An 18,417-nucleotide genomic window follows, 5' to 3' on the forward strand; every position below is an offset into this window, starting at 1 on the left:
GAATACAAACGAACTGAGAAACTCCTCCATTTTTTGAAGTCGGTAAAAAAAAATCTCGTTCAATACCTCGTATTTGTCGATTAATATTATAATGCATTTCAATTAAGGTAATAAAAGTGGAATAGTTAAGAGTTCGTAAGCATATTTTTCGTAGTATTGAATAAGAGTCAAACCAGTTTTTCTCAGCACTCCTGGGATAGATTTCGAAATATTTCGGTCTGGGACCTATTATAAGCCTATGGAACATAATACACTATGCAGTTACTGTGGGCAACTCTTGAGCCCAACTTCCATACAAAGAATAGCATTGTCCTTTCAACATTCGCATGAGAATGGAACCTCAACCTACCATGATAGCAACATTATGACACACATATTATCATAGTTCCACCTGAATATACACCGTTTACAGTAAATATCGAATGTGTACACATTGTGTGTAGCTCAAAGTGTACAATCATTGTCATTTGTCACCGCATCCATATATCAAATGGATGATTCTAGAATATCGGCTGTCACGCGATGTCACGCTTTCTTAAAGAAGTTTTTTAGCTGTGGAATTGAAAATGTGGTGGGAACGGTTTAGTAGTTGGGCTGGGCTGCAAAGACTAAAGATGACATAGTTAAAAAAATATCATGGTTTTGGTTCTCTTAAGCAAAAGTATTCAGCAGACTTTCAGATTTTTCAAAAATGGATTAGCCACTGGACAATGGTAGGTAGTTTTTGGTAGACATAAATCTAAACCAACTAACACGCTAATCTTGAACGAGCTAATCTCAGGAACTATTAAACCGATTTAAAAAGTGATTTCAGTGTCAGAAATGCCATCTATTATAATAGAAAGGCTAAAGGCGCACTAGGGCGAAGTCAAATAATAAGGCTAATTACCTAACAATCATATTATCCCAGTTATACCTAATGAAAACAATAGGAGTGCAACTCTTTGCGGAGTATTTGTCGCTGGCGGTCGCATCGATTTTAATAAACAGACCACTAAACTTCGGTCGCCATGGCTGGGCTAATGAATTTCTCTGTGGTTACTGTACTGTGTATCATTTGTTGTTAGTGTGTTGGTGTGTATGTGTTTGTGTGTGTGTTTATGAAATATTTATAATTTGAGAACTGTTTTTGCAGTTTTACCGATTTTTTGAGGGATGAGACAGTCTCATCATGATCATATACTTGCTTATTGTCGACCACTGCTTGGGGACTACATAACATCTAAAATATTCCATTGCCTCAGGAGTATTGGAGTGGTCTCTTATTTTTGTTATATGTAGGTATTTCATCACAATTGGTTTAGAAGTTTTATAATGAAAATATAAACAATAACTTTTCATATTCTATTTTTGAATTGGTGGTACTTTTTAAAATCTACACAAGTCTCTGCCAGATTATGAAATCATTTAAAAATGATGAACAAATTATACTACATCTTTGAAATCCTTAAGATTTTCAATCAAACCTATCCCGAAAACCTTAATTTAACAAAGAGATTTTCAGTAACAATCCAATATCCCAGTAGCATGTGATTGATGTCTAAGTGATAGTTAAGAAACATAATTCGCGATATCTATCACCGGACGATTCGCGCGTATTGATGAAATCTTCGCTTGATAGATTTCAGTTTACATGGAGCTACGAAAGTGATGTAATGTTATGGACAATTTTCTCATTGCTTAGTTTAAAACTGTTATTAAGTAATACGCATTTAATTAATATATAGGTAGGAGTATATAGGTTAGTAGGGAAAACCTCTGGAAATCGGAGAGACGAAAAATATTTTTAAATGTTTAGTAGGATAGATTAACAAACTTATTAAACTTAATAATAATACATGGTATATCTCGCTAGTTCTTCAAGACCGATGTGTGCAAAAGACCTCTTATTTACATACTTCATAGCGACGGCGCTAGTATTATATGGGGTACTTGAAAAACGTGCCGAGATGAGCTCCGGGTCTCTCTCAAAAATAATACTCCGAAAATCAAAGCAACCTTGACTAGACCAACAATAAAAATTAAACACATTCAATTTTAATATTTGTAAGTTCAAAATAACATCTCTAGCTATTCGCAACTCGTGAACACAAGCGCTGAGCGAACAATGATTCGGTTTTATTAAGGCGACATCTGTTCCGAACGCTAAACCGACGCGGAATTAATACGTACCGATTTTATCGTCCTACATCCGACTGTTTACAATGTTTCTGTCTTCAACTTGGATATCTTCAGCCGTGTTATCTGAAGAAATTACTTTGTGTAATTACAAGTTTGTCTTTGTTGATGTGTTTGAGTTAAGTTTTAATTAATTGGTTTTTCATTGTGTTTTAAGTTAGCATATTATAGTATAGTACTACTATTTGATCTGCTTTTTTACCATGTTTAATTTTCCCTGTATTCTGTAAATCGTAAAGATTTTTTTATCGTTACTGCTGCCCGTCAAAGGTCATGTAAAGAATGGGTGTCAACTCAAAGTCAGTTTTTTTTATTTCAAATAGGTCTATAACAGCTCTTTCAAAACATCAAGCAGCACGGTTCCAAATAGGGGGAATCATGGAGATGAACGGGCAAGAAACTCCATAGACACTCTTTAAAAAGAAAACTAATTGTTTAGTATGGTGACGTCATTTTTTCACTACACATAAACCCCTCTTAGCAAATCCATAAAACTGTCCACACAAAAATCTAAAAACGACCGCGTCCTAAAAAGTTTTTATTCCACTAACCCATAAACTACGTTCAAGTTCAGTCATAGTCACGTCTCCGAAGTAATTCCGCGAACAGTTTGTACAATGCGTTTGTCGTCTATCGAGTTTCCACCTCATAAACCCGCGGGACCCATTGATTGCCGCCTCAGATTTTGTTCAATTTGCATTTTATAATTAAAGAATTAGATGTCGGTGGTAAGGCAAGGTCTCGTTGGGAAATGAGCAGGTTGAGAAATTCTTGAGAGCACGGAATTCTACTACCGTTTTTAAGAGGGAGCTAATAATAGAGTAGGACTAAATTAACATTGAGCTGTTTTAGATTTATAAAAGTTAGACTTTTCTTAAAATACTTTATAAAACTTCAATAACGCCCGAATAGGATCACATATTTATGGAAGTTCATAAGGAAGCTACATACGGGGAAAAGATTGGGAAGTATATAACGAAGTTTATAGATAAGAGAAGATAAGGGATTACATTATAGGAGTACATAATAAAGCATATAAGGAACTATATAAGGGGAGCACATAATAAAGTATATAAGGAAATACATAAGGGGAGTACATAAGTAAGTAAATAAGGAAGTACATAAAGGTAGTAAATATGGAAGTTCATAAGGGGAGAACATACATAGTATTTCCATTTTGTCTCTTTTTATGTGAAAACCATGACTTTTACATAAGTATTATGTCTCTGGTAAATACAGCTTAAAAAACTGTACGTAGCTTGATCCGCTCATCTATTCGTAAGGCCAGTCCTACTGTCGCAGGCTGAACACAGTTTATTTGTACCGTCGCGTCGACTTTTACATTTTAATGGTATATTTTCGTCGCCGCCTGAGTTTAGTGCTCAGCAATGATTTGGAGGCTGAGATATAGGACCTACGCTGAACAGCCTTCTTACTTTAACTAAAGTTACTTTAGTTTTTTGCCCTGTGTCACTCCTATTCGAATTTTGAAGTCGTTTAGGTAATTGTAGAAAATGTACAATTTTTTTTTTGAAATGCAGCCTACATTTGAATTTAAAGTTTTCGGTTTGAGTAATTTTAGAAGTAAAGTGTTAAAGTAAAGGCCCACACCTCAAAAATAAAAATATGACATACATTAAATACAACTGCGTGGATTCCACATAATATATTCTAAGAAAAATATTATTAATTATTCCTGAACACTTATCCTTACTTATCATTTGATAAACCGAACTAGCTATTTCATATATCAGCATGTAATATTTAAAACAAAATGCATATGAATACATTTTGGCCCCGAGGGGCGCGTTCCCTCCGCCTAATGTTAAGATATAGCGATCCTCTCTTAATATTTCATGTTACAGTTCATACGTTTGTCGTGATAAATTCTCTGAACTTGCATTATGTAATACGGGTAGATTTATTTTGTAGCTTAGCTTATTAGGTATAAGGACTAATGTCTTCTTAAGCCCTACATATATTATTACATGACATGCCATCTGTATTTCTTCTAGTTTTCAAAAAACATCTGGCACATATAATTTTTCAAAATGATTTTAAAAGCAAAGGTAAACGAATAACATAAATATAAAAGTATACTTAAATAGGAAACGCAACATCTTTCAATTCCCCACAAAATTATAGTTTCGGAAATTGCAACAATAAACAAAAAAATAATAGCGCTGGATGTGATCGGGCTTCCGTTCCCAAAATACTGTGGACATGGAGTATGCAATAAATGGAGTATTCGCAATTATACTAAACGCAATGTTAATTTCGAGGTGTGACTTAAAACAATAGGTAATTTTCTTTCTTCATGCGAGGGTTCAATAGGAAAGTGGTAAATCTGTTGATAAAATAGGTTGTACAGTTCTACTAGAATTTACTTCCTTTTGAAAGTTGCTACTGTCCATAGGACGGAATAGTTTCTAACTGCTTGTCAGCCCCATTACATACAAACAGGAAAAAATGCTATCCTTTCAGCTAATTTTTTCCCAACTATAAGAAATATTACTAATAGCAAGAAAGCATTCAGAAAACCGACAGAAGAAAATTACAAAAGCACCTCGATAGATGACTAGGTACTCTTTTCACTATATACTCCATTAAAAAGACTCGACTACATAAAAACCAAACGTACAGACAAGCAGACAAAACATTCGTATTGTTTTTCACGTTTTTTCTCATCTACCCTCATTCTTGCGTTATTTCCCCAAAGACTTACTCAAACAAATAATGACCTATTCTGTATAGAGGAAAAAACTGGTTTCGAAATGGCAAATTATTGGAAGATTGTACTTGTCTTACTTACAAATAGATGTGTATTACTATCTGTTTATTATTTTGGTACTTTATGAGTATATTGGTCTAATTATGTTACTGTCAATATGTTTGTTGATTGATATTTTATTTGTTTTTGGTATAAATCAGCGGTTCGTTTGATATTTGTACTCTAACTTGAAACTTATGCAGCATTGCATTGCTGTTTAATGCTATTTGTATATGTTTTGATGATTATGTTACTGACACTTTAAACAAAACATCTCGTTACATAACAATAGTATTCCTACTGCACTTTTCATTACTCTAATCTATTGCATACTATTTATCCGTCTATACACTTACTTCTATCAAAAAAAACATAGATAGGCGTATACCTAAGCAGACACTAAACTCAATAAAAAAAAATCATATCGTCACCCCACGCAACTAATGAGGTGCCACGAAAAGAGGTCCACAATGCACCCCATAGATCATGACTTGCATTAAGGGTGTGATATAGGGGTGCGAAATCTATACTACTTAACCCCTGTGACATTCCGCAATTTTGAATATAGGGGGTCTTTTGGACCCCCTGGAGCGTTAAATTCGACGGGGTGTAGGGCACCATGTTTATAAAAGCAGTTAAGTGCATTATGTTTGGAGGGTGATAAAAGAATGCGTAATGTAATTAAATATTGAAAAGATTTATCGCGAATTTATTCATTGCTACGCGAATTTTATGGAATTTAATTATTCATAGTGAAGGTCGATTAATTATTCTGATAAGGAGGAGTGACCTCCCAGGTAATTGCAGTCTATTTAATAATCGGTAAAAATGTATCTTCAAAGATTGAAAAATAAAACACTAAAATCTGACACTGTATCAAACCCCAGGTTAGACTTCCTCTACTTCAAAGCAACCATCTTTATTGAACAGAAGGAAATGAGGAAAAACAAAAGTTCAGCGTTTAAACAGCCATAAGTAAACTCTTAAGAGATCAGAGGTAAAACACCTTCATAACTTAAAAGAATAATCTCTGCAAATCCACTTCATAATTCTCTATTAGCATCAACATTCCGGAATCAAAGCCAAACGAATCGTTTGTCTCACAAGATAAAAACTTTTCGCGAAATACAAACTCAAACACGGCGCCGTAAGACATCATTCTCAGCGCACAGATTTCATTCATTACAACGAACAACAACTTCAGTCGGAGCGAGTTCGTTTGGACCGACATGTGGTTCTAAACTTTCTTTAAACGGTTCACGCCGTTTGCATACCTGCATACTTTATTCATACACCACCAAACATCCCTAACGCAAACACATAAGGTTCGAATTCGAATGAACCACATGTGTGTGAGGTTTGTCAGCAGTAAGATGCTCCGAGAGAAGAGTTAGTTGCACCACGCATGCGCAGTCGTCACTGCAGCTCGGTCTCCCACGTTGTGTTGACCAGTAGTGACAGTCGATAGCTGACTGCCGAGGGGTACGGCCGCGCGCGACCTTCCCAAAAATACGTCTTACGTATCGTGTTTAATTTTCAGAGTGAACGTAATTTTTTCTTTAAGTGTAAATAATTAGATTAGAATAAATGTGTTTTAACGTGCCATGGTTAGCTATTAAAGGATTTGAATAGGTAAGTGGGATTTAATAAATAGCGATGAGAGGGAAAAGCTGTGAAAGAGGAAAATTTTGTATAATTAGTTAAAAGGCCTTCACAGATTTCGTTCTTTAGAGGCGGAACATTTTCTTTAGACGTTGTTTTATTATCTTTTGCTGTGATTTGGTTTCTATTAAAAGATTTCTGTTAATCTTTCTATCTTGAATGTAAACAAATTGAAAGTACAACCACGATTGAACAGTTTCAATATTCATGCAACAAATGTTCGCAAAATTTGATGTGAATTGGTCAGGATTCTGGGAAATATACATTCAGTTTAAGGAAAACGAATATTCTATGGAAACACGATAAGTTTGAAAGTCAGCTTAACTATCATAAATGTAATGAAATATTTTAGTTACCTCGTTTGTTATTTCATAGCCTGTCATGAGATGAAGATACATGAGTCGTTTTTGGACAACTAAAAATTCATTTTTATTAAGCACTATCAGATTTCGGTTTTAAAAAGGTTCGAAAAGCTTTCTGATGGTTTCGCAAGTCATATGTATAGATGATTACAGATTTATTTGGAAGAGATTATCGGTACGAGTGTTACTGGAAAATCATTTTCCCAGCCTTTTCCCAACTCAGTCTTACCAGATGCAGCTGAGTATCAGTGTATTACATGGAACGACTGCCTATCTGACCATATCGACTCAGTTGCCTTAGTAAGACTGGCTATCAGATTATAGGAAGATAATCACATAAATTAAGATATATTTTTGGTATTTAATCTACTGAAAATAAATGGACGTTTTAGGGGCAATTGTTGGGTACAGTAAATATCTAAAAGTTAAGTAAAGTCGGTGTTACGTAAAGTGTACTTGTATTATCTCCCGAATTTACAGTCAGAAAAAAATGTTATTAAAATTATTTAATGTAATTTTGTGTGTCATCAAAATAAGTTTGAAAAAGTTACTTAGATAAATATTTAGTTTAATAAGTTTTGCTATTATAACTTTTTAGCGAGACATGTTTATGACTATTTCATGTCATTGCTATAAACTCTTAAAATTAAAAAGTTTTTAGAATTTCGAAACAAGTTTCATATTTTGGAAATGGTGAATTAATTAAGTCGAAAAATGTATGTATTTTTTACTTTTTTAAACTCAATTTTCATTTACCTATAAGAAGTGAATTCCACACGTTGTTTTGAAATAACAAAATATCTGGCCATCAAAAAAAAGACCACAACAATTAGTAAAAGGTGCTATAATACACTTTGTAAATAAATCTGACTACACAAACATTGATATAAGATGGCACAAAAATAAGCTTTTTCCCTGTAATAACACTTAGCAAGTTTATTTCCTTATTTGAATATTTTACTACGTTATGTTCAGGAAATTTCCGGAAGCTATTAGCGTGGAAAAATACATGACAAATATATTTATTTACGTAGTTCATATACTGACATCATAAAAAAGTTTTTTTTTTCATTTGCAAATAAAATGTTTTAGCATTTCGTTTCAGTAACTTTAGTTCTTATTATTAATTCCCAAGACAATGAAGGATTCGGTTGGATACTGTTTAAATAATATTTGGATTCCCTTACCGTGAATAGTAATAATTCAATTAAAAGTATTTTTAATTGGGCAGAATCTGGTACTGTCATTTTAATTATATTTATTGAAAATAATTTGAAACTACGAACTTTAAATCACATAAATGTTTGAATAACTTTTTATTTTTTAAGTAAGACCGTAGCGTGTGCATAACTTGTCAGCTGCTTGTTAGTTTAAGCCTTCGTTTATTGCTCAACGTGACTTCAGCTTACTTTGACGACCGGCGATACGTTTTGTAAACTTTGCACTCGACTGTACATTGTATTTTATTGAATGGCTATTAAAATAATGGGATATACCTATTGGTAAAATGTTGCTGGACCTAATTTTACCTCATTTAGTGTATTTTGACCACAAAATCAACTAGAATTCCGTTACAATTACATTGAATTTAAGACATTAGCAAAAAAAGGTGATAATGTGCGAAAGTTACTTACCTAGGAATTTCAAGGACATAAGGTCTCCTTAGGAACAGTTTTGCGGACTTAAGGACCCATCTATATCAGGTCCCGCCTATCTAAATTTCGCACCATTAGCACATATAACGTGTACGATGATTTACGTCACACCCGGGCAATCTGTGTTATCTAAGTAAGCATCTTACCTAAGTAGTTCTAGGTCCTAGGTCTACATCTGATCCGAGCTAACTTTGATAACTAAACTTATAACTTGAAATTTAGTTTCACTATATACCAAAATTACTTGTGTTTATATTACGAAATATGGATGAATCTTTACCGAGAAACGTTAAGTTAAATATTGTTTCGGTTATTGAAATTTGGTCCTTCTCTCCTTGAGATCGGCCCGAAAGAATTTCTGTTACAAAATACATTTTCTTAGGAATGAAAATATTTAATATTCCTTACTTACTTATTAAAGGTAAGTAGGCTAAAATTAAGCGGGAATGCTGAAATAATGGAGGGCGTAGAAGATTGAGAAATAAGTTAATTATTATTACGCTTCTACAGCTCCTTTAAAATTAATGTATTTGTACTTTCAATCTTTGTAGCGAGAAGTAAATTATTCAATAACAATAGTTCTAGGCCTACTATCTTTAATTACTGTAATTGATTGACATGAAAATATTAAACAGTTAAGTTTAAGTTTTTTTTATTTATTGCTAAAATGTATCAAACTGTTTGCTGCCATTTTGACTAAGCTTCCATAGCTACATCATAAAACGATATTTTCGAATATCGAACCACCAAAATATTCACAAGCAAAAACCTTACTTAAATCAAAAATGCTTTTTCAAGACAAGAATCCTTCAAAAGAATAATAACACAGTTATGTCTGAAATTAGTTTACGTAAGAACACGAATATGTCGTCTGTTAGGTTAAGGTCTAACAAATGTGACGTCAGAATGTTAGACAGAAGGAATTTCATCACGCACTGTCGAGACAAATGTTTGTAGGGTAGTTATTTACTAGATTCATCTCCGGTTCCTATAAAAAAGAGCGCTTTGCTTACAGATGGTAGCTTTTGAGGTTTGTTGTTAGAAACTTATGTTAAAGTATGCGTTTATAGGATCGTGATAAAAATAAGATTTTTCTAGTCAGTGGTGTCAGTGCAAAGATAAATGTAAAAATACTATAGTTAGGTTCGATGTCTTGAGATTTTTTAAGTAGCTTAATCTTTTGATAGAGGTGAATTCATTACCAACTGCCCTTCGAAGAATTAAAGTATGTTATGTTTTCAAATATTAAATTATGTAGTCTGTTAATTCAACTTGTCAATCAGTTGATGAAGTTCTATCGTTAATGGGAAACTTTTTGATTTTAATTTTCATATGATTGGTGCCATTAAAAGGAAATAATTGAACTTCGCTGTGAAGGACACTACAACTACTAATGTATGTACATATATAAATACGTAATAACACCTATCAAGTAAGGATTTTAATTTTATCATAAACTAGTTGTTTTCTGAAAAAGAAAAACTAGAGATTTATAATTACAATTTTTAAATGCTGACATGTCACACGAACCAAAAGACTAATCTATACTAATATTATAAAGCTGAAGAGTTTGTTTGTTTGTTTGCTTGAACGCGCTAATCTCAGGAACTACTGGTCCGATTTGAAATTTCTTTCAGTGTTAGATAGCCCATTTATCGAGAAAGGTTATAGGCGACTTTTTATCCCGGTACGGGAAGTAGTTCCCACGGGATGCGGGTGAAACCGCTGGCAGGAGCTAGTTTAAGATAAAATGGTCCTTCAGCGCAAATTGCAAATGTTTATTCATGATATGAAAGACGAATGAAAAAAATAATATTTACTTAGCAGAAAATAATGTCCAAAACCTCTTGGACATTTTTAGTAGAATGCTAGTGACGTTATTTCTAATTACTAGTCTTTATCTAGCTTTTAGTCTAGAATTTCAGGCATTTAGCTTAGCTTAGATTTATCGTTAATGTCTAGGACACACGATCTATTCTGATGCTCAGGTGATAAGAATTTAGTGTTTACTTTAATGTTTGTTTAGTCTAATTAGAAACTTCTAGCCAATCAGCAGAATTGCGATTGAGTATATTTTCTTTCAAATCTTAACGTAATCTATAGGTACCAATATACCTACAGCTGAAGACTTTGTTTGTATGTTTCTTTGTTTTAACGCTCTAACCTCAAGAACTGATTTGAAAAAAATATTTTAGTGTTTGGCAGCTTATTAATAGTGGAAGGCTATACGTTATTTTTATCCCGGTACGTGAAGTAGTTCTAATGATACACTGGTGAGATCGTAGGTGGAAGTTAGTAGCTTTAATAATTATATCTACTTTTGGCGTTAGAAATGCATTTTTAAAATGTAGCAATAACAAATTATTTGCCTGTTCAAAAATAATAAATGATCCTGTTGACATGAAAAGTTAAGACATCACGTGAAGTGTAGAAAGTCTTGGTTACAGTTAATATTGCTAACAGCTAAGTCATAAAGTTTTACGTGAACCCTTTCAGCGAGTTAAGACATGAAACTGAACTAATGGGTAAGAAAGTTCAATGGTTTCTACTTTTTGATATTTAAATTGACATTGTAGTTTCCAATTGTGATATTTTGTAGGTATTATAATAATTATATGTGTATGTTTTTCCTAAAAAGTGGGTACACTATGGAGAATAGGAATCTATTTCTACTTCGTTGGAAAAATATGCGTTACTTCTCCTAGGAAAAACATGCGATGTTTTTTTCTCGGAAAAACGTTTAGAACAAATGTTTTGAATACATACGTTTGTTGGAACAGTACAAAGAATATACAGTTCAAGCTCTCAAACTTATTTGTAAATTGAGAAATCTATTGTTCTTGTTACCTTTAAATCGATATTTTAAGTCAAAGAAATGCATCGGTGTCATGACTTTTTAATATCTCTAGATACAGTAATTAACATGCCGTTTTTCCACAACTTCACATACGTCCCGTAGGAAATATCTGCCCGTTCCGGGATAAAATAATAGCATATGTAACTTGGGAAGAGTTTAGCTTTCCAATAGTGAAAGATTTTTTCAAATCGGGTCTTTCGGAGCCTTTAGGGGAACAAGCAAAAAAATATCTTTATAATATATATAATTATAGTAAAGTATGGATAAATAGGGGGAGGCCTATGTTCAGCAGTGGACGTCCTATGGCTGAGATGATGATGATGATGATGATGATGATGGATAAATACTACATACCTATTGTATATTCTCTTACAGAAATTATTGTTTCTGACTTAATACGTGCTTTAACCACTCTAAGTGATATTTTCTTTAATTACCAGCTATTCTAGTTATTCTAGTACTAAAAGATATTAAGTGCTGGGACATAATTGGTGTCTCGTGTGCGTCTGCGTCTTTGTAGGTGTTAAAGTCACCGCAACCTTTGCCTAGAAATGAATTAGTGTCTATTGTATGTTTAATTGAAAATTGATTTTTGGTTGAAGATGTTAGATAGTCGAAATACATGTAGAATAGGAAAGAAATAATTATATGTGTTTGTGTTTTAATTCATACTTACTCATTGTATGCGAGGTATTTTCTTGTAGTAAGATAAAAAAATTGAAAATACAGAGATCTATATGACATTTTTTTATTCTGCGATTACAGCATTTATTAGATACAGCATTTATGCTGAGCGCTGTCCCTTTCACGCACGAGTGACGCAATGGCAGCGTTTTTTTTTTTTTTTTCCTTTTTATGTTCACTGTATTGTTTGTTTTGTGCCATATTTACTTATTTGTTTCTTGCGTCATTCGTGTGTTCGAAATAAATGGATTTTCTTTCTTTCTTTCTTTCTTTCTTTACTTATAAGGTTTCTGACAAAGGACCATCCTAAAACGATACTTAATATTTTTGGAAACTGTTTATCAGCCTAAAAAATAGTTTAATAACATTTAAAACAGGTTCATAAAGTAAACAACTTGAACATAGATTTTTAAGCAGATTATTGCTTCATAATACCTCCAAAAAAAAAACGGAAAAAACCCAACCAGCTTCAAAGAAAAAAAAACATCTAAATTAACTCCAACATACACAAATTACCAATCAATAACAAAAAAAAGCTTTTCTCAATAAAAAAGAGAACCTTAAGGCTATTAACGGAAGAATGGAGATAACAGTAAGGAGCTCTACTTAATCCCGTACGCGGACGTAGAGCCACGTACTATTTGATTAACTATTTGCTCTAACTAGAGCTGTTAAAAGGGTGCTGATGTCGTAAATAGAGTTCAGAATTTAAAGGGCTCGTGGTTACGTGGGTGGACGTACTTGTAAGAGTGGCTTGTGCTTGTGTTTTTGAGTAACTTGTTTGATTACTCGCGTGGTTAAATGGGCTTATAAAATCAGTATTTTTTAAGTGACGTTATATATTATTTTAAGATAAACTTTTTATAGCTGTAGCTACATTTATAGCAACTATCGTGCACGGGGTCCCGGGTTTGACTCCCGGGTCGGCCGAAATAGCGTTAAATTGTTGGTTTAGAAAAGTTTCTTAAAGCACATTGGAGTTTGAAAGTTAGTGGTATAACAACCCTTTACTCTGGAGGTGTACGTAAAGACTGAGTCCTTGATTGCCTCAATTCCATGTCAAAGCCCGTCACGTGGATTTGAGAAAACTCTAACTTAATTTAAGGCCGATTAGGAGATTAGGAGCACTTTGCGTTACAACACAAACATAATTTTACTACAGAGAATTAAGCTTAAGGCCAATAAAATGGTAGTCCCACAAGTATAATACATAATATGTTTTATTCAATTACATTATTTACCTACACAAAGTAAAAACAAATGCGTGTTCTAACAAAATAAAATAACATGTCTTGGGACGTTTCTCCCAAGAAATAAAACTGTAGGACTAATAAAATATTTTACACATACGCGCTCTGCTTACCCCCCGAGAGATATAAAGGCGAATCATAATGAGTCGTAATGTTATTCGCGTAAACGTCCAATGTGTACGTGGCCTATGTTTTACTGCGCAGTCATTTGTTACAATTGTCCTTAGGGCTGGTATACAATGAGGATTAGGAAATATGATTTGCATGTGAAGAAGAGAATAAATGTTTTCATTTTTGTTGAGTTTCGGTTTTAATAGGGATATTATTTTAGAAAAGTTTTTCAAAAGTTGGTCAATATTTATTCGAATGAGACATGGTTCCCTCGGGATGTGGACGCGGACGAAATCTAATCATTACGTTATGGTAAATTATTGAAATAACAAGTCATGACTCAAGTTTTAGCTCGACAATAATTATGAACACTTCCTAACAATATTATGGTACACGCGTAGTATAAAAAATATGATCACCAGCTTAGAACAGTGTTTTCGTAAAACGCGTTGTATCTTCCCCCGAATACTTTCTAACTGTGATATGAATTTATTTCAACAGTCGTTTATTGTTTTGCTTTTTTTTCTGCGTTTTGTTGTATTTCTTTTCGTTTTGAAGAGGTATCCTACATTTTGCCTGTATTTAAATAATTAAAAGCAATGACATTTTATTAAAAAACTATACTAAGTTAAAAATTTAGTTTACACTTAATTTTCTTTCTACTTATCGACTTTATGACCACCGCTAGTCAATACCCCACGGGTGTAACGTCATTTGGTTAGTTCTTATAACAAAAAAAAATACCCAACCTTTATTCAGTCAATACAACAAACAAGTAACAAAGCCAGTTAAATAAACAACAAGGTAAACAAAATCAATCGGACATCAAACCCACATACCGACGTTATCTAACATCGATTATCGACTAATGAGCAACACTATGCCGATGCACGTCACTATTATTGTTACATCAGGTCAATGGTTTATATGATTTATATCCCATCCGTCATATCCGTATGGTTTTTTCGTAGTACCTATTGTTTGAATTTTCGAAGAGTGTGTCTGGGTGAACGCGCTAATCTCACGAATTACTAGATCGATTTGAACTATTTTAGTGTATGGTAGCCCATTTAATAAGCAAGGTTACCTCCGCCAACAGTCCTCAACCCAGTGACAGTTAGTTACATTTAACTATTTAATTAATTTACCAAAATTACATCCCGAAAATTGTTTCTGTAGGTAATTAGTAAATATAACACCCACCCTCACACCTACTCACACCAAACAATATCGATAAAACTAAAGAGCTCAAACTCACAAACTCACTCACATAAATTAAAAGGGTTCTAAAACAAACAGGCCACATCACTAGCGTGACGTCACAGCGCGCAACGAATTTCAATTGTAATCAAATATGGCGTCGGGCTGGGTAAACAAGATAAAACGGTGTTAACGTGTTGCTGTGACAAGGTTGTGGCTTCCTTGCTTGTTCTATGGATATTTGAGCTAGTGTATACTAGGCGTTCGTGCGAAAGTGCATTGTAGATTCTTGTTAACGCTGTGTGAAGGTTTTGCAAGGCTAATTTCTGAAGCAAAAAAACCTTGTTCTGGAGCATTTATATTCTGTATAGTTATCTGCGAGATTCGAGTTGTTTTGATTAAAGCTGGGAAAAAAAACTATTTTATACAACCAAAAATCTCAAATGTGGAATGGTGATACATTCCATTAAATTATAACGACTTTATTAAATATATCAAGAGTTCTCTTGTGAAACCTAATAGTACCTAATCTAATTTGAATTTTGGGTACAATGCTATCCCATTAAGCATGTCAGATTTCAAGAGTAAAAATGATAAGTAATATATAAAATACCCACTCAATAATTTCTTTATCCCGCCACTTAATATAATGTGAATTTTACTCCACAATACGCGAGTCCATTACAGAGAGCATATTGTTATATTTATTTGAAGAAAGGGCCTATTTCGTGGTCCTACCTTTTGTTAGTCTAATGCAAGTTATTGTGGAAGCCACAAACTATAGACTTTCCATTAGTGGCTTACAAATGCATTATTAGGTTAAAAGGGTTTCGTTATTTTGTTGTTTTAATATTTTTTGTGTAGTCTGTTTTGAAATGTAAAAATGCATATTTCAATTTATTATATAAATCGTAATGGCGGAACCAAAAGTTCAAGAAGGACTAGTTCGATTCGAATATTTCTTTTAATGTTAGATAAAATTAAACGTAGAAAGATAGACTACGTTTTAGCCGGGTTCGCGAAGTTGTTCCCTCGGTACGCCGTCAGAACCACGAGAAATGGCCAGCTCTAATCTAAACATTACCTATTAATAAGCTCTTAAAATATTCTCAGAAAAATAACTCATAACTTCACACAGCCCATATTTACGTTACCTCAAAAGGCTCACTTAACATAATTAAGTAATACTTTTTGAGGAACAATGCTGCTTAACAAACCAAACGACGTCTACGCATATTTTTAAGGGCCTCACCGTTTTACTGGACCCTTGAACCGTATTATCTCCTTAGTAGGGCCGGAGACGGTCCTACGTTTATTCATAGGGCCATGCTGTGGTTAAGAGGCTAATTTATGACTTGATCTTACCTTCCGACCTTAGGGTCAGTGTATAGTGGGAGATGTGCTATGATAGCTATGTTTTTAGGTGCTGAGAGATGGAAGTTTGTTGAGTATATTCGCCGTTTGAGTTTACATGTATAAAGAGTGAGTAACTAATACTAAGATTTTTTATGCTTTTTTCAAGAATCTATGTTGCAGTTTTCTTGAAATAAATCCCAAATTCATTAACTTTTTAGAGCCTGTTTAATTAACCATGCATATATTATTACTTAATGTCAGATATTTTTATATTTACGTGAAGTTGGCATAAACTATGCAAAGTGTGGATTATATTTTGGATTATGAAGACAAAAGCTAGTATATCCGGCTGTGTGACGTTACCTTAATGTCGCTTTTATACCGGGGGATAGATTTAAACGAGTCAAGAGCTCGTTTTGTATTCACAAAAAGGTCAAGTGTGTTTCCCTGAAATAATTAACAGTAATTATGCTATAGTGGTTTTTAAGACTTTCTGTGAAATAATTAATGATACACATGTTCATTAAATAAATAACTTGGAAAGCCTCTCGTGAAGTAAGTAAGTCTCTTGTTGAAATTTTACCTTTATTATTTTTCAGTCTAGTTTAGCTATATAGCCACGGCACGATAAACTGTAGGTCTCGGCTGTCCCTGAACATCTTCAGCAGTCGTAACGCATAGTCAGAAGCCAGTAAGTCTGACAACCAGTCTTACCTAGTGGTATTTTTTGCGAGGGTAAGTAGCTGGATTGAGAAGGTCAGTTAGGCAGTCGCTCCTTGTTAAACATTGACACTCAGCTGCATTCGGTTAGATTGGAAGTGACCCCAACATAGTTGGGAAAAGGCTCGGGAGATGATTTTTCAACGTAGCAATTATGTAGCTATTGTTGAATAAAATTTCAAATTGAATTCAACTTGAAGAAGATACTCGTCTATATTTTACACGTGTTGAGACTAATTTTGTTGGCTGAATTAACTAAGCAATTGTCGTTTGATGTTGTTGCTTATTAATTTTACTACTTCAAGTAATTACTTAATTCAAATAATAGGCATGTGTAATGTTTGTGTTTTAATAATACAGTGATTTTATTTGTAAATTATAAAGTTTCTTGGACTGGAAATAATTAACAGTTATTACTCGACTTTTAGTCAGACTGGTTTAGAGTGACTGAGTTTAGTAATTTAAACATTTTGATTAGACAATATGTAATTGAAAAATGTATCTTTTAGTTTGAACGACTTTACTAATTTGTTAGCTAGAAATTAATGTTGTTTTAGAACATGTTATTTGATTATGTTTATTTAACAATGACTAGGATAACAATATCATCAAGAAAAAAATCTCAAACGTAAATCCAAAAGTTTACTTTCCCTTTAAAAATGCAACGTTCTACCAGAGGAAGTTTGTATAAATCAAACAATAAGCATGCTAGAGCAATCATGTAGCCCTTACGATCACCCACGATAATACAGGGGTGCATAAAAAGACGTATTTGCAATTCGGTTTGTTGGTCTGTTGCGCACAGATTTTATCGGAGCGCCCTCCGATTCCCCCGCACCTATGAATGATTGATTCGAACGATGTACCTTTGAGTGTATATACGTATGTGCGTGTGTGTGTGTTGAATTATATGTGTGTGTAGGTACAAAATGAAGATTTTCCTTTGAGAAGCAAATCTTTCCTGTGAAAGTTGTTCTTGAACTTTAAAATTTTCGAACCTATCATTTAGCTTTTATCACACACAATAATATAGAGATGCATAAAAACATTTGCAATTCGGTTTGTTCGTCGGCCGCACACAGATTTTATCAGAGCGCCCTCCGATTCCCCCGTACTTATGAATGATTGATTCAAACGATGGATGATGTATATATGTGTGGCTGTATATCTGTGATTGTGAGTGGTAGATTGTAGAGGATGATGATTTCGTTTTTATATCACTTCATGTGATTAAGTTTGTCGTATGTAGTAGACAAACATGGAAGCAAACAATTCTTGTTAAAGTTGATCTTGGACTTCAAAATTTAGCATTTTATATTCTTACTTTTTTATTCTATACTGTAATTTATTCACAAAACATTTACATTAATTGAAAAATAAAAACTTATATATATACAACTTAAAACAGCTAATATTCTTACTTGTGTTGTACAATAGTTAGTTGCACTAAAATTGTCTGTTTGGCTTTCGCGCCAAAACTACTGATTCGATTTTAATTTATCGTGTACACAAAAAGTCTAAAGCCTGTAGTCTAGTCTACTGTAGTACACAAATAATCTACAGCCTCGAGAGAGCCTAAAGATTCAGAAAAAAGTTTTCCCTCGCCATGAGC

General features: G+C 33.5%; 1 protein-coding gene across 1 annotated transcript in view; it reads left to right on the forward strand.

The window, feature by feature from the left end:
- Positions 1 to 6,435: 6,435 nt before the first annotated feature.
- The window catches only part of LOC124632712 (protein O-mannosyl-transferase TMTC1-like), a 107,127-nt gene continuing 95,145 nt past the window's right edge, over positions 6,436 to 18,417 (forward strand). The window contains exon 1 of the mRNA XM_047167659.1: positions 6,436 to 6,580. The gene's annotated coding sequence lies outside the window, so the exon portion shown is untranslated. The remainder of the gene's footprint in view (positions 6,581 to 18,417) is intronic.

The sequence above is a fragment of the Helicoverpa zea genome, chromosome 8, assembly GCF_022581195.2.
Source record: "Helicoverpa zea isolate HzStark_Cry1AcR chromosome 8, ilHelZeax1.1, whole genome shotgun sequence".
Taxonomy (NCBI): domain Eukaryota; kingdom Metazoa; phylum Arthropoda; class Insecta; order Lepidoptera; family Noctuidae; genus Helicoverpa; species Helicoverpa zea.